Genomic DNA, 24,486 nt, shown 5'->3' on the forward strand with positions numbered 1-24,486 from the left:
TGCAAAAGTTCTTAGATGTCAGGGAACAGTGGACAAGTCTTTGCTGAGCACTTGCTGTCCTCGGGTATGAAAGCAAAAAATGAAAAAGATTAGATGACTCCTAGCTATGTGGGAACTTACTCTATAAGCAACCAGACAAGCCAATAGAACCCTGAGCCCCTGCCTCCCCCAACCCATGCATCCTCCTGCTTTGCAAAGAACACTTCCCATTTTCTATTAACTTACAGCACGATTTAAGTGAAACAGTTTTTTCTAGGCTATAAAGTAAAAACGGCAAATATTTATTGGGCACATCTAGTCTACTACGCACTGTACTGTGCTTGTGCTAAGAGATTCACGTGTACTAACTAACACGGCAGAACAACCCCAGGAAGAAATACTATCATTATTGTGAGGTGGAAAATAAGAATAGAGAGACTAAAAGTCAGCAAATTCAGGGCAACATTGTGTAGAATAGCAAAAGGAAAAAAATAGAAAGAAACAAAAATCTTTTTCAAAAAATCCAAACGTTCAATTAGAATGTGTTTGTTAGAGAACTAACAGTATAACTACTTGACAAAATGCCATACAGCCATAAAAAAATGAAAAAGTATATTTGACACTTTTTTTTTTTTGAGATGGGGGGTCTTACCATGTTGCCCAGGTCAAGCAGGAATTCTTGGGTTCATGTAAGCCTCCTGCCTCAGCCTTTTCAGTATCTGGAATTACAGGCATACACCACCATGCCGGCTATTGACACTTATCAGCACACAAAGATGCTCAAAATAAACTATTGAATGAAAAAGTAGTTTGAAAACTGGTTTCATTCAACCCCATTAGAACTTTTCACATGGACTTGTGAGTAGTTATTTTTGCTTATCTTTATTGTTCTGATTTTTCCCTTTCATAAACATCTATCAAATTGTTTCATGAAAATAAAATGAAATCATTTTAAAATGAAAAATCCAGATTCTATCCGGGGAGATTGAATGTACAATCAAGGCCATCTCTGTAAGTGGGAAGTTATCTCAAGGAATGTGAAGTCCAAAGTCTTCAAGTCATCCCTCTGGTGGTTCCAGGTTGTGTAACTATGACATTTCTCATAGTAAAGCAAAACATTATCATTAGAGTGTTTGAGAAAAATACTGGAAGGAAAGAAAGGAAAGGAAGAGGGGAAAACAGGAAGAAAGAAAATTCCTACTATCCTTCAAGACTCATCCAAAACATCTCTCCCAAGAAGTGTTCAAAAATGGCCTAATAACACTTTAATGCTAAACGCCATTCCGGAATCATCAGGTATAATTATAACAGTTCATTCCTAGCTCCAATCACTCACTGTTTCCTCTGGGGAGCAGGCCTCTTGCTATGCACTGGAAATATGATGGTGAGAGCAAGACCAGGTTCCCTACTTTGCACAGGGAAGCATTGAGGAAGCCGAGGCCAGGGCTGTTTGTGTGAAGCAGGGTCCGCTCCCTGGTCAGGCAGCCTGTGCTGAGAAAGGGTCCCACACTTGGTTTAATGCCCTGCTCTCCTCATCTTGGAATTCATTTTTTTTAAAAGGGGGTCCTGCATTTTTATTTTCCAGAGGTCCTGTAAACTTTGTAGGCCATCGTAGTGTACAAGTGACAGCCTAGAGTAAAGTGTGGGGGCACTCCACTCTCCATCTCAATCACTTCTCTTTTACCACATGGACTCATTCGTGGTTTCCCCAGGGAAATGGGAGGGCTCCTGCTTCCTGGCCCTACAGCGCTCCATTTCCTCCTTTCTCGTGGAACTTACCATATTTGGCATGAACTCTTGTGTATTTCTGTGTAGTCTTATTCCTCATTCCCTCTCTACTCCAGGTTGTAAATTCTATAAGGTTGTGGCTTGTGTCTGCTCATCTCAAGTGTTTAGTACTGTGCTTTCACACACTAGTAAAACTGTGCTTAAGTGTAATTTAATCTTATTAGAAACTCCTCATTTTCTCTTCATGTGCATCAGATTATTCCCAGCAGTCTTTCCACTGTTAGAGAGAAATAAAAATATGAAGCAGGAGAGTCGTGCACACAAACCGGTATCGTAAACATGCATTAAGCAGCATCCCTCAAGCAGGCCATATGTGTGAGGAATTTGGAGAGGAGGGAGCAGGATTTTGAGGTGGATACCTGAGTCCTCAGCCTTTCCTCCATCTTCAGGGTCATGCAGGTTGGGATGGGGGAAATAAACTAGCCCATCTAGAGATGGCAGCAGTACAGTGGTTGAGGCTGCTGACTCCAGAGGAGCAAGACAGCTGGCAGAATCCTGGCTCCAGTGGCCAGTGGGGAACTCTTGACAAGCTTCATTCAGGTGCAACATGGGGGAACACAACCCTGCTAAGGTCCACTTGCAAACCATAGATGAGACCATGCAGTGTAAAGTACTCTCACACTTTCTGATACATGAGCCCTCAATAAGTGGATACTATTATCATTACAAGGAGGCAACATTGAGAAACATACTTACTTAAAATGCTCCAGTTTGGGTAACTTGTTTCCCCAGTTACCCAACGCTGGACCATAGGTATTTTCAGGGACACCATGCTGCACAACGCCAAGAGAGAAGAAAACTGAATGAGAGAAAGGTTTAGCTGCTATGTAACTAAAAACCCCAGGAATGATTTATACCTAATTTATTTCACAGCATTTTAAAGAAAGTGAAGCAAGTAGTGGAAAGAACAAAACTCCCTGAAAGAACTGATTCTCTTGTATCTTACTGATTACGGAAAAAAAGTTAACCTGCACACACATGCCTGAGGGCAAAGAGCTGTTTTGAAATTGGAATGATAAATCCAAGATTTCCAGCTGCTTCAGGAAAGCTTGATGAGATGGGTAGAGAGTAGTCAGGAGATGTCTGTGGGACCAGGTAGAAAACAAGAGGAGCAGTGGGAATCACCATGCTGGGACAAATATAAATCGGTAACCACAAGACTCTGGTTTATCCATCTAAAAATACTTGCTCCTGCCAGTAGTGGTGGTGCACACTTGTAATCCCAGTGACTGTGGAGGCTGAGGCAGGAGGTTTGCAAGTTCAAAGCCAGCCTCAGCTACTTAACAAGGCTCTAAGCAGCTTAGTGAGACCCCATCTCAAAATAAAAAATAAAAAAAGGACTGGAGATGTGCCTCAGAGGTAAAGTACTCCTGGGTTCAATCCCCAGTACCAAAAAAAAAAAAAAAAACAACAAAAAACAAAAAACTTGCTCTGACATGTCTGGTATTGTTCCTTAGATGAAATCATGAGTACATAATAGACCCTCCAGGGGAAGGGAATACAGCTCAGTTGGTAGAGTGCTTGCCTCACATGCACAAGGCCCTGGGTTCAATCCCCAGCCCCACAAAAAATAATAATAATAATAATCATCATCATCATCTACCCTCCAATAATTGTATTTCACCAACTGTGCAAGGTTTGGCTTGGAGTTTATTTTATGCTATCAGATAATCAAAATAAAAACATTCAATATGCTAACCTTAGGGGAATTTCGGGAGAAATTAGAAGTACAGAATGTATCCATGGAAAAATCTGCCCTAGGTTGGGGGTTGGGGAAAGGGACAAGGGGAGGGGGCAGTCTGGAAGAAGCTGCTGAGGTCTGCTTTTTCTGACTAACTATTATGGTTTGGATATGAAGTGACCCCCCCACCAAAAAAAAAAAAAAAAAAAAGCTCATGTGATAGACTAATCAGGGATGTTCAGAAGTGAAATGATTAGATTATGAGACCTGTACCTCATCAGTGGATTAATAATTTGAGCAGATTACTGGGTGGTAACTATAGGAAGGTAGGGCATGACTGGAAGTCACTGGGGACATGTCTTTGGGGATTATATTTTGTCCCTGTTTCTATTGAGCCACATCCTCAGCCCCATTTTGTAGTTTATTTAGAGACAGGGTCTCAGTAAGTTGCTTAGTGCCTCGCTTTTTGCTGAGGCTGGCTGTGAACTCACGATCCTCCTGCCTCAGCCTCCTGAGCTGCTGGGATTACAGGCATGAGCTACTATGCGGGTCTCTCTCTTTTCCCTTCCTGGCTCTCATGAATTAAGGGTGGCTTTCCTCTGCCACACCCTTCCATCATGTCTCACCTTGGGCCCAGAGTAGTGGAGTCTGACCGTGGAATGAGACCTCTAGTACCTTGAGTCTTTTAAGTTGTTCTCCCCAGGTATTTTGGTCACAGCGAGGCAAAGCTGAGTGACAGGGGTGTTGTGGGTTAGAAAATGCTGAGTTTACTTTAGAAGACTTACTACTCTAAAGTAAGTTAGTTAATGAAGTGTTTACTTGAGAAAAACCATTTTTAGAGTTGTTGGATGCAGCTGACAGCTTTAAGAGAGGCATTCTGGATAAGGCTTGAGAGGCAAGGGGAGGAACCCAGGAGAGAGGAATAAAAAGCAAGAGAGAAGGGAGGCACAGGGAAGGGGGGAGAGCACCAGAGAACGTGAGAGAGAGCAAGAGAAGCCATTCTGAATAGACACGGAGAAACACGACTTCCGAAATGGGCAACTAGCCTTACTGAACCTACGTAACCTTAACAAGGTTAAAAAATCAACAACAATGATGTTAAAAGAATAACCGACATTCTGGAAGCACTTGGAAGCTTGTCAGAGGGGGCAGGAAGAGTTCACTGATGGAACTCATTGCAGAGGATCAAACTGATTCACATGGGTGCTCTGGGGAGGTTAATTACACTTCTTCAGCATTTATCAAGGGAAAGGCAGAAGGGGAAATGGCTGGGGCACCCATGGAGTTTCAATCCCTTTGCATTACTTAGCAGGTCTTTCCTGTCTCTGAACTTGCTTGCCCTGTCCCAACTCAGCAGTCTAAAGCTTCAGTTACCTCAACCCACCCGCTTGGACGGCAGTACAGTGACCCTCCCTAGTCACTAGGCCATGTCGCTTAGGGAACTCTCCACCTGCTTCCCCAACTGTCTGAACTGAGTGATTCATCCAGGCACACATAGGCTCTCTCTAAGAGGAGGCCTGAAAAATTCACCAGTTTTCAGGAGTGTGAGGAGCCCCCTTTAAGTTGGCAATTGTAACAATGCTTGCATGACCCACCTGTTTATCTGGCTCTGTCTATAAGAAGGAAATAATCTTGGCCAGGAGAGCACGTTGTATAGCCAAGGGAATAAGGGCAACTGTATTCTGTACAAGGGACAACTGGACAAAGATACCTATTTCTATCTCCTCCCCTATGCCAAAAGAACCAAGGACTTCATTTGACCTTGAAGTGGAAGTAGAGCATGACTAGAGAGCAAGCTAGAAATAGGCCCCAGAAACTGTTTCAACCCAGCTGCCATCTCTAGAGAAGGGTTATCCATGATGAATCCTTCATCAGCAGGAGAGAAATGATCCCTGATGGGTCAGTGGTGGCCCCTTTGCTTGGACTCAGTGTGATCCCTGATCCATACATTAAACAATGTTGCTCCAAACTGGTATTCAAACCCCAGGCTTTGGGTGGCTGCTGGGTGGATGAGGCCCACTCTTTGGTTCCAGAGGACACTGTATCTGGATTAGGGTTTCGAACACCCAAAATGTTCATGGAAGGTGGGAAGCAGAGCCAGACAGGTAGTCCTGGGGTTGTAGAAAGAGAATCTCAAGCCATTCATTAGCCATTCGGCTTCAGATTCTCTACTCTGAGCTGCATAACCAAAAAAATGTGTAAAGTCCCATCTTCGTGATGCTCAGTGTTGTAGGAAAGATATAAATACATATTCAGTCACAAGATAACATGGTAGACACACCCGTCAATAATCCAAGAGTTTCATAACGTTGTTCAACCCCATTACCTCTCATTCCAGAACATTTTCATCACCACAAAAAGAAGATACTTCTTGTCTATAGAATGCCTATTCTGAGCTTCTCAAATAAATGCTATCATATACAGCTTTTGTGTCTGCCTCCTTTCATTTATCATAATTTTTTAAAATATTTTTTTTAGTTGTAGATGGACACCATACCTTTATTTAATTATTTTTATGTGATGCTGAGGATCAAATCCAGTGCCTCACACATGCCAGGCGAGTGCTCTACCACTGAGCCACAACCCCAGCCCCTAGCATGATGTTTTAATGGGGAATGTGTCAGTACATTTCTTCTTTTATGGCTGAATGATATTCCATCATATGGAGGACTACAATTTATTTATCCATTCATCCCTTGGTTATTGCCACTATTGGGTTATTATAAACAATACTGCTAGAAACCTTTACATACCAATTGTTTTTTCGATTATTTTTTTAGTTGTAGATGGACAAATACCTTTATTTTGTTTATTTATTTTTATGTGGTGCTGAGGATCAAAACTCAGCACCTCACACTCGTGAAACAAGTGCTCTACTGCTGAGCCACAACCCCAGCCCTTCACGTATCACTTTTTAATGAACATATGTTTTCAGTTCTCTTGGGTACTTACCTCAGAGTAGAATTGCTGGGTCATATGGTTACTCTATGTTTAACTTTTTAAGGAACTGCCAAATTGTTTTCCAAAGCAGCTGCACCACTTGATATTGATGCCAGGGACATGTGAGGGTTGCAATTTCTCCACATCCTCCCAAATACTTGTTACTGTCCATCATTTTTATTATAGCCATCTTAGTGGGGATGAAGGGGTATCTCATTATGCTTTTGATTTGTGTTTCCCTAATGACAAATGATGTTAGGGCATCTTTTTATGTCCTTATTGGTCATTCATACATCTTCCTTGGAGAAATGTCTATTCACATATTTTGACTTTTTAAATTGGATTATTTGTCTTTTCATTGTTGTGTTGGATGAGTCTCAGTGAAGGGTATTTATCAGGGATTGGGGGTAGAGGGAATGAGTAGAGGGGTATTGATAAGAGAAACCTTCTTGGAGGAGATAATATCTGACCTAAGGCCAGGATGGCTTGGAAAAGCAGATTAGTTATTCCTTTATGCAACAACTACTTACCTGATTTTCATTCTTTCTGGCCTTGGGATTGGTAAATATTGATCCAATCCTTGCTCTGGAGGAAAGAATTAATTACATCAGTTTATCCATAGGTAAACTGGGGTGGCTTCACCCTGAGTCTTCTCTATTAGTTTATGCCTTGGGTCTCAGCTTGTACCCTCAGTTTTCTGGTTACCCTTGGATTTAACCTGATGCTCTGCTGAGTAAATCTGTGTGGTTGTTTATCCCTAGTAGTTGCCCTGGAACTAGCTGACTGGCTAGGCCTCCAGGTTCTGCAAGATACTCTATCCAGGATCAGACGTGGTGTTTCCAGATCCCTTCCCCACTTTCCTGAGCTAAACTGTTCATTCCAATCAGGTCTCCCAAGGACTGAGTTGGCTTCCAAACACAGAGGGCATCAGTGGCCCTCCCAGGCAACACCAAGACAGTAGAAAAGACCTGCATTGATAGTCTACACCAGTATATTACAATTTTTTTACAAGTAGGTTATGAAACAGCATGTATTTCATGGTTTTATTTTTAAGATAATTCTGCATGGAGAGAAATTTGGCAAGTAGAAATAAAATTTAATAGAGATGTCAAATATTTTCTTTTTACTTATCAATAATTCGTAAAATTTTCATGATTATATCTTGCTAGTATATTGAAGGGAAAATAAACTTAGTACCAAAAAAAAAATGTCAGAATTTTAAAAACATCACTCTTGTCTTTTGTTTTATAAATGTAAATTTATAATATGATGCTTTTGATATTTGTGGTCTTGGAAAGTTCATAGTCATGTTAGTTGCAATTACATCACCTGGTACAGAGGGTGGTTTATAAACATAGGTTATTTATTTACAAAACAGATAATCCTCCCTTCTTCCACACATTGGCCAGCCAGGCCTCTCAGTCTTAGCCACCAAATCTTGGCATTTACCAGCCTCTGGGAGTGTGAAGCTGGGTGAGGGAGTTCTCTTGTCCTAGCCTACAGAAGCTTAGACAAGAATTGCCACAGAAGCATCAAAACAATAGAATGTGATGTCGTGGGCATCCCAGGGGGAAATGATGTTAGATTGAAATGCATTTTTGCATCATTGATTTTCCCTGCTGATTGAGCCCTGTTTATCTCATTTGGCAGATCAGCCTCAAAGTGCATGAACTATTTGTGCCTCATTAGTTTCTAATAGATTGATTCTGCTAGGATTGCGAATTGGCCATCTTGAATTGCAGCCTGCAGAAGCCAGTTCTGGCTCAGCCTCAGGGGCACAGGAACAGAACCACAGCAACCCCTGCAGCCACCACCATGGGAGAGAGATGGGAGAGCTGTTGTCCTAAGGCTATAAGGACAATAGTGCTTTAAATCTTTTCTGGAACCAAGCAGGATAAAATATGGACTTGTAACGAAGCAAAGGAGGGTCATCTCTGCTCTCTTTTCTTTCTCCGTCATGTATTCCTGATATCTTTCTCCTCTTTTCCCCAGTCTTTCTTTCACTTTCTCACCTTAGCTCTCTCTTCAACAGTAAGAAAAATAAAGAGAATATCTCTATTGTTTTATTTTTGGTACCAGGGATTGAACCCAGGAGCACTTAACCACTGAGTCACATCCCCAGGCCATTCCCCCTAACCTTAAAATTTTTTTTTTTTTAATTTTGAAACAAGGTCTCACTAAGTTGCTTAGGGCCTCTTGCAGTTGCTGAGGCTGGCTTTGAACTCACAGTCCTCCTGCCTCAGCCTCCCAAGTCACTGGGTAAAGAGAACATTTTTAAAATAAAAAAAATAAGCAAAGTTGAAGACTACTATATAAAACAGTGAATGCTTAATCATTTGCAATGTAATGAACATAAAGAAAGCAGAATATAAAACTGAAAATAATATAATGACATTGATTTAGAAAAAGCATAAAAAGAAAGATTTGTTCTCAGAGGAGGACATACAATCAATCAACAAGTACATGAAAAAATGCTCACCATCTCTAGCAGTCAGAGAAATGCAAATCAAAACCACCCTAAGATACCATCTCACTCCAGTAAGATTGGCAGCCATTATGAAGTCAAACAACAACAAGTGCTGGCGAGGATGTGGGGAAAAGGGTACACTTGTACATTGCTGGTGGGACTGCAAATTGGTGAGGCCAATTTAGAAAGCAATATGGAGATTCCTGGGAAAGCTGGGAATGGAACCACCCTTTGACCCAGCTATTGCCCTTCTCGGACTATTCCCTGAAGACCTTAAAAGATCGTACTACAGGGATACTGCTACATCGATGTTCATAGCAGCACAATTCACAATAGCTAGACTGTGGAACCAACCTAGATTCCCTTCAATAGATGAATGGATTAAAAAAAATGTGGCATTTATACACAATGGAGTATTACTCTGCACTAAAAAATGACAAAATCATGGAATTTGCAGGGAAATGGATGGCACTAGAGCAGATTATGCTAAGTGAAGCTAGCCAATCCCTAAAACACAAATGCCAAATGTCATCTTTGATATAAGGAGAGCAACTAAGAACAGAATAGGGAGGAAGAGCATGAGAAGAAGATCACCATTAAACAGGGTCCAGAGGGGGGAGGGAAAGAGAGAGAAAAGGGAAATTGCATTGTAAAGGAAGGAGACCCTCATTGTTATACAAAATTACATATAAGAGGAAGTGAGGGGAAAGGGGGAAAAAACAAGAGAGAGAAATGAATTACAGTAGATGGGGTAGAGAGAGAAGATGGGAGGAGAGGGGAGGGGAGGGGAGGGGGGATAGTAGAGGATAGGAAAGGCAGCAGAATACAACAGACACCAGTATGGCAGTATGTAAAAAAGTGGATGTGGAACCGATGTGAATCTGCAATATGTATACGGGGTAAAAATGGGACTTCATAATCTGCTTGAATCAAATGTATGAAATATGATATGTCAAGAGGTTTGTAATGTTTTGAACAACTAATAATAAAAAAAATATCAAAAATAAAAAAATAAAGGCTTTAAAAGAATAAAAAAGAGAAAGATTTAAGGAAAAAAGCAAGCTAAAGGCAGATAGCAGTAGCTTTGGGTGATGGAGATATGGATGATATTAATTTTTTTCTTTAAACATTTCTGTTATTTTCAAAATTGGCTAAAATGATTAAAAGCATACTTATCATCAGATTTTTATTTTTCTTTCAGTACTGAGATTGAACCTAGGGCCTGGCACATGCTCAACAAGTGCTCTAACACAGAGTTACATCCCCAGTCTTTTAAATTTTATTTTGAGACAGGATCTTGCTAAGTTACGGAGACTAACCTCAAACTTCTGATCCTCCGGCCTCAGCCTCCCAAGTAGCTGGAATTACAGACAAGCACCACTGTACCAGCTCCTCAGAAAATGTTAATATAAACCTATAAAGTATTAAAATAGTACATGTACAAGTCATAAAAGGAATCCATCCCTTTCTTTAAGCAAAGTGTATTAGCTTCTGCCAGTTAAAATAACAGAAATCTAACTTGTGCTAATTCAAATTTAAAAAGGGAAATGTATTCACTTGGCCAATAAAATGCCAAGGATAAACCTGTTTCTATCATCATTGGATGCAGGTACCCAAGAACCATCTTCAGGTCTCTCTCTTCTCACCTTTGACTACTTTTCTCTAGGTGTCGGCCACTTCCTCGTCTACTGCAGCCCAGACCACCTTTATCACCTGAAGGGGAACGTAGTGGTCCCAGATCCACACCTTGCCACTTCTGAGAACCCAGAGCTTCAGTAAGATGAAAACTGGGAAAAGACTTCAACTAGGCTGGTCGGGATTATTGAGACCATGATCAGTCATTCATGGAATATGTGACTAGGGGAGTGGCTGACCTGGGTCACGAGTCAGTCACGGTGGGGAGTGGAGATGAAGGAGGGAAGGGATGAAGCACAAAATCACCCAAGCAAAAAAGTTCCTAAGACACAGCAGTTTCCCTGCAGAGTCACATGATCTAGTTAAAAAGTTGGTGAGCACAGAAAAGGTTAAAAAATAAGTCAATACAAGGGATAAACAATAAGTTCACCCCAATAAAATAAAAAATGGCACAATGCAGAAACATAATTAATTACCAAACAATAGCATAGACAGGAAATCCTGGACCAGAGAAATTCAGGGCCAGAGTGATCTGAGGAAATTTCATAGAAGAGAAGAGAATGGGAGCTGTGTCCAGAAAGATGGTAAGGTCTGGAGAACAGATAGAGATGGGAATATCAGTCCAAACTAAGGGAATGGCCTGGGCATAGTCATTGTGAGGATCAAGTGCAAGATGTATGAGAACAGAAAAAAAATGTGAGTAGTTTTAATCACAGGCTAGATATGTTAATTGGGGTTAGACTGCAGTGGCCTTGAAAGCTGATATGGTTTTGAATTTTAAGGGTAGCCTAGAAGAGTCACCAAATGTGTCTAAATAGGGAGTGGCACATAAGGACAACCTGTCTGGTGACAGTAGCAGGAGGAACTGGAGCTCAGAAAGATTAGGCAAAGCACCCAGTTGAAAGGTCACTGCAATAGTTCAAGTTTGACATAATAAGAGCTAGAGCTAGGAAGGTGATCAGGAAGAATAGAAAGGAAGAGCCATTTGATTATCAACTCATTCATTCAGTCAACAAATATCTGTCAATCACTGAGAACAAGCACTGTGCTAGATCTGGGCACCAGATTCACAGGGGAAGGAGTGGCAAGACTTGCCTTCTGCTGGAACACAAGTTCTGAGGCAGAAAGGGACCAAAGATGACCTCTAGATGACCAGTGATGTTTCCATTAAAAGAAATAGGGAATCCAGAGGAAGATCTAGTTTGGGTAGGTAAGAACACATAATTCTGAATTTAGTTTGATGGTACAGTAGGACAGGCAGATGGAACTGTCTAGCAGTCAGGGGCAGATGGAGGACTTGAATGGGGAAGGAAGATTGAGGCAGAAGGTGAGGATGTGGGCACCTTTGCAAGGAGAGTCTTCAAAACCATGGGAGCTTTAGGACTTGAGCAAGCCTTCCCAAGCTTTAGTCCAAGCTCATGCAGGGACAGAAATGAAGATCTCTTTGCCTGAGTGCTTGGCGTAAAGGGCAACATAAACCATGCAGCCCAGCAACTCAGGAGGCTGAGGTAGGAGGATCACAGCTTGAGGTCAGTCTGAGCAACTCAGCAAGACCCTGTCTCAAAAAAAATAATAATAAATAATAATAATAATAAATAAACCCATACAATCCTGCTGCCTCTTTCCTGTGATTTCTGACACAATGGTCCCATTAGCAACACACAAGCTGAGATGATTTTGCTGAGATGATTTTTCAGAATTTGATAGTTTAAACACTCCCATCCCACTCCCGTTTTGCCTCCGACTTGAATGGGTGCTCTTCCCTTCCTCTGAGCTAGGAAAGGGTGTACTGCAGCCAGATGGTAAAATGTGGACAGAAATAAACCCTGCTCACGTGTAGCAAGAATATTTATATCCAATCCCATAATATCACTGCAGGCATAATTATAGTCAATCTTGTAATTGCATTGTGGGTATCATGCACCAAACCCAATCCAATGTGTTGCAGAGACCAATGAGAGAGGGCAACTGGGACAGGGAGCTGTAGGGCCAGTTGCTGCCCCTGCTTAATCCCCAAGGTGGAAACAGGGTGAGTTTATTTACAGATTATCCAGGGGTTCTGCCAATGGAGGCAGGCAAGGAGGTGATAATTTCACAGATTATGCAGCTGTAACTTCTGTTTCAATAGTATTGCATGCTTTTATTCATACTTTTAAAATTATAAAATCAATGCTTATTCATTGCACAAGATGTAAGAAATATGAAAAATAATTCATAAGCCCACATGTATATTTTTATATTTTTGTTATAGTATTTTACTTCGTATGTACCTATGTTTTGTATCATACTATAAACAATGTTCTATATCTTGTTTATTTCACTTAACCTTGTGAGTACTTCTTTGTATTGTTAAGATATATTCCCAAACATTATTTTAGAACTTTTTATTGTGGAATACTCATATAATGGAATGCTATATAGCAGTTTAAATGAATCAACATGAATAGTTGTTAATGTAAGATTAATAAAAAGATAATTTGCAGAGTTGGATGTATAATTCAATTTGTTTGGGAACTTAAAATACATAAGAATATTATATATGTGTGTGAATTTTTATATATAATGGATAGAAGGAATTTTCCCTGGGGAAGGAGGAAAAAGGTTGAAATTAAGGTGGAGTATACATGGGCTTTAATTGTTCTGTAATTTGTTATTTGTTTTAAAAAATGATCTAATACAAATCACAAATGGTAACTCACACTTGTAATCCCAGCAATTTGGGAGGCTGAGGCAGAAGGATCATAGTCTGAGGCTAATCTCAGCAGTTTAATGAGACCCTGTCTTAAAATTGAAAAAGGGTTGGGGGTAGGGTTCAGTGGTAGAAGGCTTCTGGGTTCAATTCCCAGTGCCACAAAAATGAAATAAAAATGATCTAAAACAAATATAGCAAAGTCTGAAGACTTATTAAATCTGATAAAAAAGAATGGGTTTATTATATTCTGTTTTTCTGCATAGTTAAAACATTATAGAATACGTTAGTATTTTTCCAGTTTTCAGAAAAGTAGAGCAGAGTACAGAGAGCTTCCTCTCAACCCCCTCCCATGCTGTTTCCTCTCTCATTAACATCTTGCATTCCTGTGGTAAATTTGTTACATTGATGAGCCAGTATTGATACACTAACTAAAGTCCATAGTTTTCATTAGCCGCTCTCTCTGTTTCATACACTCTATGGGTTTTGACAAGTGTAAAATGACATGCATCCACCATAACTGTGTCTTACACAATAGTTTCACTGCCCTAAAAATCCTCGTGCTCCGCCTATTCATCCCTTCCTCCACCCAAACACACATGGCAACTGCTTATCTTTGTCCTCTATACTCTTGCCTTTTCTAGAATGTCATGATAGTTGGAATCATACAGTGTGTAACCATTTCAGATATGCTTCTGAATACCATTTTTAAATAAGAAAGTTAAAGCCAACTATAATGAAAAAGCAAAAAATCAGTTATTTATTTTGAAATAATCACTATTAACCATGCAAATAAATTATCTCTTTTTTGCACATAAATGGGATCATAGTATGAAAAACATTATGCTATCTTGTTTTCTCCTTCACAACATAGTATGAAACCCACATGATCCCAGAATCTGGTTTTTTTTTTCAATATTTTTTAGTTGTTGAAGGACCTTTATTTTATTTGCTCATATATATGTGGTGCTAGGAATCGAACCCACGAATGAGGCAAGTGCTCTACCACTGAGCTACAATTCAAAGCCCAGATTCTTTTTTTAAGGTAAGCAAGGATGTTTCATGGCATGAAATAATGAATTAGTGAATTAACAAACACCTTACGGTTGGACATTAAGGTTGTTTCACCTGAGGCAGGAATTATTTCTAGATTTGAAGATCTCCTTTTGAACTAGAAAAGGACTTTGATGTTTCTAGAAAATTGAGAATATAGGCTGTAAGGAATAGCCTTCCCCATCTGTGTCGCCTGGACAACATGATTGGCATTACCTGAGTTCCCTGCAGTAGAGGACATCATTTACTGTACACCATTCCCTTGCCTTGCTCATTACCAAGTAGAAGCTGGTACTTGATGAACATGGATTGAATGGATCTGAAGTACCTTGAACATAAGTTACTTTGGAATTATTGTTAAAAAAAATTCCAGATGGAGGCTGAGGATATAGTTCAGTTGGTAGAGTGGTTGCCTCACATGCACAAGGCCCTGGGTTTGATCCCCAGCACCACGGGGGGGGGGGGGAATTCCAATATCATGCTAAGCAAAGTAAGCCAGTCCCAAAAAACCAAAGGCCAAATGTTCTGATAAGTGGATGTTGATCCATAATTGCCGGGGCGGGTGGGGATGTGGAAAAATGGACAAACTTTTATTGGGCAAAGGGGAAGGAGGGGAGGGAGGGGACATGGGGAAAGATGGTGGAATGAGATGGATATCATTACCCTAGGTATATGTATGACTGCACATATGGTGCAATGCTACATTGTGTACAACCAGAAAAATCAAAAGTTGTGCTGCAATTGTGTACAATGAATCAAAATGCATCCTGCTGCCACCTATACCTAAATAAAATAAGTAAATTAATTAATTTTAAAAAATTCTAGAACCTCTGGTGCAGACTCCTTAAGAGCTGCTACAACTCCCTATGAACCAAGAAAGAGATAAGTGTGGTGAGAGATGGCCTTGCTTTGTAGCATCAAGTCATTGGTACCATAAAAAACTGGGATGCCTGTTCACGTGAGAACTGAGGGTCGTGGATGCGTCTGCCCAGAGAATCTGGAAGGTGGGCAAATGAGAACTGAGCACTGCTGCTCTGGGGCTTGACAGCCTTGAGGGACTGAACTTTTTTCCAGTCAGTTGGAACATGGGAAATGCTATGGCACTTCTGGTTGGAATCCAATTCAGCCATTCTCTATCTGACTTTGAGTGAATGGTTAAGCCATGATGGTTTCACCACCTAAAGGGGAATACAAGGGCATCACCTCAAAGAATTGTTGCAAAGTTAGATGAAATCATATATATGCAAAGTGCTAAACAAAATAGCTGGCACATAGAGTTTTGTAAATGTTAGCAACAAAAATGATAATAAAGCTTAGAATCTTTTTGTAGGTGTGTGAGTGTGGAATAGGAGATTGAATCCCGGGCTTTGCACATTCTAGGCAAGTGCTTGAACACTCAGACATATTCCCAGCTGTTTTTAAAAATTAGTTTAATTTTGAGATAAGGTATTGCTAAATTTCCCAGGCTGGCCTCAAACTTGAGATCCTTCTGCCTTAACCTCCCAAGTTGCTGAGATTATAGTCATGTTTCGCCATACCTGGCAGCATCTGTACCTTAAAAAAAAAAAAAAAAAAAGCAAGGTAGGGATGAGTATGTAACTCAGTGGCAAAGCACTTTCCTAGCATTTGCAAAGCCCTGGGTCCAATTCCTAGCACCATGAGAACAAACAATTAAACAAAAACAAAAACAAGGTAATCAATCTCCAAGAGCATAAGATAGCCAAGCCAAGAAGTTCAGGATGAGTCTTACACAAATACTTTTCACCTAGAGAAAGGCTTAGCATATTTCACAAAAAATGCTGGGTATAACCTGGATTCAGAAGAGTGGGGAAGCTGTAGGAGCAGGAAATGGAAACACCTCATTAGGTAACTTAAAAGGAATTTGGGCAATTTTATTGATTTTTTGCAAGCTATCTGCCAATCTAGATGTATGTTTCCTGTGTTTGTGTTTGTTCTCATGTGTAACCATCTCTAGCTCTTGTGTTGGGTTGCAAAATCAGGCCACTACAAAAGGATTTTCAAATAGATACATGGCCTTTGAAGTCACTGAGTTCTACTTCTCACCCAATGAGGAGATTTTTATCCATTATAATCTCTGCTTGTTCTAATCTAATCCAGGAACCATCTTAGATTCCTCTCTTTCTTTCAGTCATCCCCAAGCAAACCTTGATTCTATCTTCAGAACACACCTTAGGTTGCTCTTACTGCCATCACCACTGGTATTCTCCTAGACAAGCCTCCTTCATCCTTCACCTAGTCTACTAGCCCCTAACACACCTACGGCTCTTCTTCCCCAGGAACCAGGGTGCTGCCACATATACCTAAAAATGTAAATCAGATCATGACTCTCCCTGTCTTGGGCTAAGTTACCAGAAGCAGACCCTGACCAGAGGATTCCTAAGAGAGTGTTTTCCTTAAAAAAAGAAAAGAAAAGAAAGAAAGCCCCAGGAGACATGGGGAAAGGAAAGTGGGGAGGCTGGTCAGGGAAGGAGAAGATACCATGCAAGGAAGAAGCCTGGAAGCCTGAATTTCAGGCATAATCTCAGCCTGGGCCAGTTTTCTCTAGGAAGCTGGAGGTTGCAAATTGTATCCAGAACCTTCTTCCTTCAAAAGACAAGGGATTGGGCTTGTATAATCTCACTGGACAAGCTGAATCCTTAGCTAAGGAGGCTTTGGGAGGAGATTTCTATGTAGACAGGTAAAGAGCTTCAGTGGCTAAAGGGCTACCCTGAAACAAGATCACTACCAGCACTCAGAAACAGGACTGTCACATCAAAACCGCCAAGAGACCCAAGAGAACCTCAGTGGAACACCAACCAACATGGTCCACTCCAGTTCCTTCCCTCATTTCCTGCTTTAGTTCCTAGTTCATTTCCTTGATGACAAATGTCATGGATTATAAGTCACTTACAAAATCATTTATCTCTATGCATGTTTGTCTGTTTTCCCCCCCAAAAATGAAATTCTCCAGGGGGGTGGTGAGATGTTTATCTCAATGCTTTGTGTACTCTAGTCCCTAGAATAGAGATAACACATTGTGGATCCTCTACAAACATCTGTAAGGATGAAAAGATGAATGATGGAGTTGTGGATTGAATACTGTCAGTGATGGGGAGCTTCTCAAGCATGTAGAAGCTCATCCCAGTTTTGGAAAGCCTTAGCTAAAAGTTTGTCCTAAACCAGAATTGTAATCCCCTGCCAAAACATTGGCTTCAGCTGCTCTCCCTGCTGGAATGAGTGGGAAGATGTTTTCTTCTTCCATGTCAGTCCCTTGGATATCCAGTATCACACCATTTTTCAGCAGGTCAATCAACCCCAGTTCCTCCAGCCTATCATAAAGGGAACTCGTAGTGTGTCAAACAGCTTTGGAATAGTCTCAGACAAGTGAATAAAATCTATGAGGAAAATGTCCTGACATGGATTTTAGGCTCATTGGAATCTGTAAATTTGGTAGTCTGACAAAATTCTTTTCACCAACACATGAGAGGCACAGCAATCCCTCTGACACCACCCTGAATACGCCCAACCTTGGAAGGTAAACTAGGTTGAATCTGATAAGAATCTGGAGGAATGAAACTGAAGACTACCAGTCAGAGCTCCAGAGCCAACAGACCTAGATTTGAATCCCAGCTCCACTTATTATTGGGTGACTAATCTGGGGCAAAATGCTGATTTCTCTAAACCCCGGCTTCTTGATCTGTACAATGGGGGAAATAAGAATGTCCACATTACAGAGTTACTGCAAAGGTTAAATTAAACAAAGAAATGATGTAAACCACTTTGCAGAGTTCCTAACACATCTTTAAGCACCCAGAGCTTCCCCAAACTTTATCCCTGATTGTCTTCCTTGTTCCCCTGGAAGCTACTTTTCTCAGTCAAATTGTAGTGTTAATCTAGCTGCAGCTCAGATACCTCCATGCTTCTTCAGTAATGATGAGGCTTTCTGGAGATTTCCTGCCTTTTATTTATTCCATTTTCTCATCCTCATTCTCTACCTTCAGAATTCTGCCTCTCTAGTCCACTCTGTGCTGCTCCCCTGTATAGTCACCACACCTCCATTCTCCCTTTCTCTTTTACTTGTCCTCACTCACTTCTTTCTTGCTTAATGTATGGCCATCTTTATTTGGAAACTCTAGTCAGTGAGAGTTTTTTAAAACATATTTCTTCCCTTCTGTCTTGCCTCCTACCTTGGCTTCAGATAGGTGAGAGGAAATGGTCAACGTGGTAACAGTAAAATCGGTAAATGCTAGTTCTCTTACGGCATAGGCATCGTAACCTACAGCCATTTTCCATTCTCCTTGCACAAACTAAGAAGTAAAAAAGAAGGTAAGAAGGGGAGCCATCATCAGTGAGGACAGAGGAGATTCACGAGAATGGGGATCATTTCCTCTGGCCTCCTATCTATTCTTCCTATTGTGTTTTAGTAAAGATCTTCACTGCAATGGAAGCTGTCTGTCCTGTTCCTGACTTTAATGGAAATGCCATTAATATTTTACCATTAATTATTTTTTTTTAGGTTTTGAGACAACAGCTCTCCAATTGGAGGGAGCTCTCTTCTACATCTAGCTGGCGGTGTGTGTGTGTGTGTGTGTGCGTGTGTGTGTGTGTGTGTGTTGTGTTTATTAGACTTGAGTTTCTAGGCAGGAGGCAGAGCACTGAAGATCAAGAAAACAGGATAATAAGTGGGCTGGCTTGGGCAGTATCCTGGGAGTATCAGAAGACAGGATTGAGGCCACGTGGGCAGGCTGGGGGATGATGGAGCATCCTGACCAGAGAGACTTGTCATGGTGCTGATAGTTACTCTTCACACTTAGCTCTTAAACTGAGATATTGTAGTTCAGCTTTAGTGGACCCAAAAGTGTAGTCATGACAAAACTGAGCTCAGTTACAGTTCTTGTTTTTTCCTTTAGTTAATTTGCATAAGCAACTCTGAATTTTCAAGAAATTATTGGTAAAAATCGGAGCAGATAACTGAAACTTCATCCCCCTTTCATGTGAAAGCTTCTTTGGAGGTGAAGCCGATGCTGGTTTTCCATTCCAATCAGCTGTTGTGAAAGCCACTTCTTGTTCTTGCTGTGGGCAAATCAGGCCTCTTTTTTTCCTTGATGGAAATTCAGGAAGGAAACCAAATAATTCCCAACAGAGACAAGAGTGGACCACAGAACCATCCAAAAGGGCTTTTAAAGATTTAAATCTTGCATGTGAGACTGTTGGCAACTGTGGTTGGTTGTTTACACTGTCAGCTTGATAGGAGGCTGGGGGGGATGTGGTTCTACCATTTTGACAGAAAAATATCTTTGAGGCAGAAGAGGTTGTAAGAGAAACATTGATGAGGTGGACTTAACACCAGCAAAACTTCAGTGATTATGTTTGTGACAAGCATCTGAAACAAAGTACTGAATACTTATATATACGCATTTTCCAATTAAAAAAAAAACCTATACCTGCTACAGGCTTGATGAAGAGAAGGAACATCCTGACATCAAAGCTACTGTGTTAGTTTTTTTGTTACTCAAATGCCAAGATAATCAACCTATAAAGAGAAAAGGTTTATGTTGGCTCACAGTTTGGGAGGTTTCAGTCCATGATGGGTTAAACCCACTGTTTTCAGGCCTCTGGTGGGGAGGAGAGGGGAGGGCAGTGCATCCTGCAGCAGGTGCAGTAGGACCTCATGGCTGGGATGCAAAGGAAAAAGGCACTCTCCCAGGCCTAATCACCCCCCCATAGGCTCCACTTCTTAGAGTTCCTACCACCTCCCAGTGGTACCAAGCAGAGGACCAAAACTTTAACACACGGGTGGCCTTAGGGGGACATTCCAAATCAAACCATAGCAGTATGGCATCTACTGATTGCTGTTCTATAATATGGGTATGTTTTGATTAGTGTTGATCAAGATTGATGGCAAGTCAGCTCACCTGGCCCCTGATAATCAGCAGCTGGCTGTGCTTGACTTCTCTGTTCCACTCTTAACTGGAGAGGGGTAAGGAAAATAAGTGTTCGGCAGCCTATCCTAAAGGGAAAATTCAAAATGAACTGGTAGTGTGTCCGACAGCTTTGGAATAGTCTCAGACAAGTGAATAAAATCTATGAGGCAAAGTTGAAGGCCCTGGCACAGCTCAGCTTTGAAAAGAGAAAGTGAAGGCTAGGACAGTGACTGTTTCCTGTACAGTAAATGCGATTGTCTGCACATTCCAGAATCCTTTCTGTGCTCAGCCAGTGGTGGTGAACTGGAGAAGCTGTAGACAGCCTAATGAGAAAAGGGCTCCTGTTTCTTCTCCGCCCACAGGTGTCTGAAGCAATCTCCCTGTCTAGTCTCCGTTTTCATCTCTGTAAAATTAAAAAGTTGGACCACTTTGGGAACTCCCTGCCAAGACTTCTTTTAAGGATACACAAAAGAAGAAGCATTGGATTTTTCAAACTATCCCAAAGACATAGTGCTTTTAAATTATTACATAATAAATGTATTTATTTAGTGAACAGAGTCTTTTGAACATGGGGCTCAAGAGAAAAAAGAATAATAAAAGAGATGTTCAGTGATGAGAGTTTAGGAACAAGACTAGTTACTCTAAAGCTGGGATGGTTTCTGCAGCTTCTTAGAGTTCTTAACCCCCAGTACCAAATATTTACAGACATAGAAAGAACATGCAATAAACTCTCATGGACCCATTGCCCAGCCCCAAGAATCATCTCTTACGGCCAATCTAGCTCTTCTCACCAACCAACACCTACACCTTCATTGGTAGCATTGTATTTCCACCAGGATATTAGCCACCATTGATGATCATTGTCTAGATCCAGTATTTCATTAAGAGTCGCCAAATGTTGTTTTAAAAAGGAAATTGCTAAATGTTGACAAGCTAACTTTATTTCCTTTTCATTTATTGGAAATGTTTCTATAAGGAAAAAAAGAATTCCCTCTTCACCTGGTTTCTCTGATGGATAAAGATGGGCAGAATAAATGCTGCTTCTTTCTCTTTATTTACAGTTTCAAAATAATATACTGATTCCCTGGCATCCTTCAAAATATGACACAGGAAGTTATTTATTTATTTTATTGTGATTACTTTTTTTTTTGAGGTGTTGGGGATTAAACCCAGGGCCTTGTCCATGCGAGGCAAGCACTCTACCACTGAGCTACATCAAGAATCTGGAGGTGGGCTGGGGTCATAGCTCAGTGGTAGAGCGCTTCCCTAGCATATGTGAGGCATTGGGTTTGATTCCCAGCCCTGCAGACAAATAAATAAAGGTCCACTAACAACTAAAAAATATTTTTAAAAAAATAACCTGAAGATTTTTGTTTTCTGTTTTCAATTTCGTTATGAACTCATGGGATTGAATGCATATAATGAGTTTGAGTTTAATGAGGTTCTAATCCTTATTGATTATCCCAGCACTGGCCAGAGGGACCTCAGTTTTGTCTTACTCTTCTCCTGAGCCCTTTGACCCAACTCCAGTAGTGTTTGGCAGTTTCTTATGGTCAATGAACTCGACTTTTGAGATGATCTCTAAGGTCCTCCTTAGCACTGACCAAAGACCAGGAAATAGGAGTCCCTGCTCTTGGCCTCACACATTGTGCACAGTGAAACACAAGGTTTTCTTCTGTTTTTTGTTTGTTTGTTTTTTTGTTTATTTGGGTTTTTTCATTTTCTTGGTACTGGGGATTGAACCCAGGGATGCTTAACTACTGAGCCCCCCAGCCTGTTTTATTTTTTATTTTGAGACAGGGTCATGCTAAGTTGCTTAGGGCCTTGTTAAGTTGCTGAGGCTGGCTTTGAATTTAAGATCCTCCTGCTTCAGCTTCTTGAACTGCTGGGATTACAGGTGTGTACCACTGCACCTGGCTAGAGCTTTTTTTATTTTTGCAGTGTCAGGGAGGTACGATAAAGCTGTGAGAATAAGTCTGGAAGGTTCTATTGGCTATGTCCTATTCATATGGGAGAAACCAGCCTCTGACAGGAGGAAACAGAGACCTCATATAAGAAGGAGAGGCACAGTGACATGGGGGATCCCAGAATCCCTCATTCCAGCCACTTGTTCTTGCTATGATTTGGTTATGTTAAGGCACACATCTCCTTTTCTTTTTTTCTTTTTGCAGTACCGGGAGTGGAACCCCTGATCACTCCACGACTGGGCTACATCCTCAGCTCTTTTTAAAAATTAGAGACAGGGTCGCAGTAAGTTGCCCAGGTCGGCCTCTAACTGGTTATTCTCCTGCCTCAGCCATGAGGCTGAGATTATAGGCATGTGTCTGTGTCACCATGCCTGGCATACACATTCATTTCCCTTTTCCCCCCACTGACCTAGTGTTTCTCTCTCTCTCTCTCTCTCTCTCTCTCTCTCTGTGTGTATGTATATATATATATATATATACACATATATATATATTGCCCTTGGGTTTTATGATACAGCTCTGTGCCCATGTATACACTATCCTTTTCTTCTTAAGCAAGATGGAAGGGGTTTATGTTACCTGTAACTCAAAGAGTCTTAACTAAGACTGCTGCTTTCATGATGGGCGTGCCTAGAAGGACTTGGTAAAAGGCGCCTCCCTCACTGTGCAGAGGAAGAGAGAGGATGAGTGTGGTATTATTGAGGCCTCTGCTTTGGATCATGAATCCTCAACCCTGAGGAGAAACTGAAGCTTCTGGATATGGATGGATCAACCCAGGGTGGGAGGAACTTAAGATATGCCAAAGAAGACTTGAATCTTTCTGCCAAAGTCATTCAATTTATACTTTGACCAAACCAGGAGACTACATTCTCACTCCCAAACAATACCAAATGGCAGCAGGGAATGGCACAGGGGAGAGTCCTGTGTTTGCAGGTAGCTCACAGTAAAGTTTCACCTGCTCCCCAGGCTCCCAGCTTGCAGATGAGCCTCAAGTTTACACCAGAGAGTATACAAGATCGCTATTTGGATACCACACACCACTTTGCCAGTTTCCGTCCTCTTCAATTATTTACCGCTTAATTGCCTGCATTGAAACAGAATCTGGAAACACAGAGTGATATGTGGGCTTATTTGCAAGCTAGAGAAGAAGAACTCAAGTCCAATGAAATACCTGGAGCAGAAACATGTCATGGCTCTCTGGCATTCTCTTGCCTTGGGAAGGCGGTGAGCGCAGGGCTGGGAACCATCAGCACAGAGAGACAGAGTCACTCCTGGGCTGGAAGAGTCTTGCAACTCTTGGCCACAGTCTCTTTTCAGATCTGTCAGGACTTTCTCCTCAATGGTTATGTCACTGAGAGCCCTGCATCTTGGTTTCATCTGCAAAAGACAGACTGCAAAGGGGAATGGAAGGGAAAATAAGCTTCTCTTTAGATTTAAAAGATCACTATCATAAATTTTACTTTCACCATGTACTTAACATAGGAAGAAATATTAGTAGCTATGAAAATAAGAAAAACCTTTAAAAAATAATGAAGTAGAAAAATTAGGCAACTTAGAAAAGTATAATGGCAGAAATAAAACTTGTGCTCTTGCTGTTCAATAGGAATCACTCATAATATTTTTGAAATATTTTCTGCCAATCTTTTTCTATTCAACTGTATATAATTAGGAAGTATTATATTGTTTTATAGCCTAATTTTTTCCTATTAAATATTTTGGAGTGAGCTTCTTCCACCATGTCAATAAATATTTTTCAAAAGAACATACATTTTTTTTTTTTTTGGCATTGGCTGGAACCCAGGGTCTCATGCCTGTTAGGCAAGCCCTCTACTACTGAGCTACATCCCCAGGTCCCTGCCTTTTAAAAAAAAATATTTTGAGATGGGGTCTCACTGCATTGCTCAGATTGGCCTCAAATTGTAATCCTCCTGCCTCAGATTCTGAATAGCTGGGATAATGAGCATGCACCACCACACCTGGCAAAAAACATTTTTTATGGCTAATTATTTTCAGGTAGTTAACAATAAATATGTACATGTTTATAACTCAATGGTTTTAGTTTCATTTTACATTAAAATCTGGGGAGCCAGATGCAGTGGCGCTCGCCTGTAATCCCAGCAGCTCGGGAGGCTGAGGCAGGAGGATTGTGAGTTCAAAGCCAGCCTTAGCAACAATGAGGAGCTAAGCAACTCAGTGAGACCCTGTCTCTAAATCAAATACAAAATAGGGTTGAAGATGTGGCTCAGTGGTCAAGTGCCCCTGGGTTCAATCCCAGTACAAAAAAAAAAAATCTGGGGAGATAGGAAGGATGCTGCTAACAACACAGAGTCACATAGTGAGGACCAGGGAGAAACCTAGATCAG

The 24,486-nt window shown here is 41.0% G+C and overlaps 1 long non-coding RNA gene across 1 annotated transcript in view; it reads left to right on the forward strand.

The window, feature by feature from the left end:
- Positions 1–12,385: 12,385 nt before the first annotated feature.
- LOC124096296 (uncharacterized) overlaps positions 12,386–24,486 on the forward strand; it is a 30,814-nt gene continuing 18,713 nt past the window's right edge. Inside the window, exon 1 of the long non-coding RNA XR_006852833.2 lies at positions 12,386–12,519. This is a non-coding gene — a long non-coding RNA (uncharacterized LOC124096296). The remainder of the gene's footprint in view (positions 12,520–24,486) is intronic.

This window comes from Marmota monax, unplaced genomic scaffold (genome assembly GCF_021218885.2).
Source record: "Marmota monax isolate L192 unplaced genomic scaffold, Marmota_monax_Labrador192_F-V1.1 WCK01_AAM20220418_F8-fsc00004, whole genome shotgun sequence".
Taxonomy (NCBI): domain Eukaryota; kingdom Metazoa; phylum Chordata; class Mammalia; order Rodentia; family Sciuridae; genus Marmota; species Marmota monax.